Source organism: Aotus nancymaae, unplaced genomic scaffold (genome assembly GCF_030222135.1).
Source record: "Aotus nancymaae isolate 86718 unplaced genomic scaffold, 86718_ANA_hifiasm-v0.15.2.pri h1tg000012l, whole genome shotgun sequence".
In the NCBI taxonomy this organism is placed as follows: domain Eukaryota; kingdom Metazoa; phylum Chordata; class Mammalia; order Primates; family Aotidae; genus Aotus; species Aotus nancymaae.
Genome location: NW_026988423.1, coordinates 39566270 through 39568095, shown reverse-complemented (window position 1 = coordinate 39568095; position 1826 = coordinate 39566270).

Below are 1826 nucleotides of genomic sequence, written 5' to 3'. Positions count from 1 at the left end.
ACATGAGACTGAACTGATAAAGACCAAATGATTTTTATGGCTTCTTTTTATTTGAATTATTGCTGATTCTTTTTATGTTTTGCTTTTCAGAATCAAGAAGATTTTTTTTTTCTTTTAAACTATTTACAGCTTATAGAAATTGGGTAAAATACATTGTTGTGAGCAAAATGGGAACATTTACCTTTCTTTCTACCTGATCCCTACAGAGTTTGAAAACTATTTGTGGGTATTTGTATTTTACTTCAATATAGTATTTACACAAATAGAAATAAGAATTTGCTCTCTTTGTGATGCAGCAATTGGGAGCACAGTTCCATTACCAAAGCTTTGATTGAGATGTCATATTTTTAGATATGACCTGACTGCTCTGAGGAACTAAGACGCTGTTAAAGCCTTTGGAAGAAATGGCCTGGCCCAATGCGTTCTCTACATGGTCCTTCTACAGGGCATATGAGTTCATTTTCACAACGCTGATAAAGACATACCTGCTATTAGGAAGAAAAAGAGGTTTAATTGGACTTACAGTTCCACATGGCTGGAAGGCCTCAGAATCATGGCAGGAGGTGAAAGGCACTGCTCACGTGGTGGTGCCAAGAGAAAAATGAGGAAGATTGGAAAGCGAAAACCCCTGATTTCATGAGACTTATTCACTCACGAGAACACCATGGGGGAAACTGCTCCCATGATTCAAATTATCTCCCCCAGAGTCCCCCCACAACATAAGGGGATTGTGAAAGTTCAATTCAAGATGAGATTTGGGTGGGGACACAGAGCAGACCCTATCACAAGGTGTATAGCCTTTCAGTAAGTAAAGAACTTCACTTTCTAGCAAGCCCAGGAACTTCGGAATATTTTGAGAACCTCAAAAAAAGAGGAATTTACCCAATTCATACAAATATTACAGCCAAAATCTGACAGTGAGTTGTTGGCTTGGCTTCCAATCTTAAGAGGCTTTTAAAGATTAAACCTGAAATTCCTTATGAAAAAAGTTTCAGTGAAGTCAATTTAAAAAGGGCTTACATGACCAATTACTATTCTGGCTGTACTTTAGTCAAGTAATCAGGTCAAATATAACAAGTCTAAAGCTTTATTTTGCAAATAAATTGGTCCTACAGTAAAACAAAAAGTATCTGAGACAAGTTTCAATCAATTTAGAAAGTTTATTTTGCATAGTTAAGAACATACGGGTGACACGGCCTCAGGAGAGCTTGACAGCACGTGCCCAAGGTGGTCGGGCACAGCTTGGTTTTACACATTTTAGGGAGACATGAAACATCAATCAATATATGTATGATGTATCTTGGTTCGGTCTCGAAAAAGGGGACAACTTAAAGCCAGAAGGGCGCTTCCAGGTCAGAGGTAGATAAGAGACAAATGGTTGCATTCTTTTGAGTTTCTGGTTAGCTTTTCACCGAATCCAGAATTTACAGAAATAGTTATATATGCCTTAGTCTGGCTTAGTAAAGCAATACAGCAAAGGCAGCAATCAGATATGCATGCGTCTCATGTGAGCAGAGGGATGGCTCTCATGTCTGTTTGTGTTCTGTCCACAAGGAATTTCTTTGTGGACAAATCGTGAGGGAGGTATGTGGCTTTTTAAAATTTTTGTAGCTGTCTTATTTAGGAATAGACTAAATAGACAGGGAAGCAGTTTTGCACAACAAAGTTCCCAGCTTGACTTTTCCCTTTGGTTGAGTGATTTTGGGGTCCCAATATTTATTTTTCCTTCAGGTTTATTTTTTTCTTTGCTTGATTTATCTTTGCTTAAATTAAATGTGGGACTGGAGAGAGAAAAATTATGTTTCAGAAGAAAGCTATAGTACACT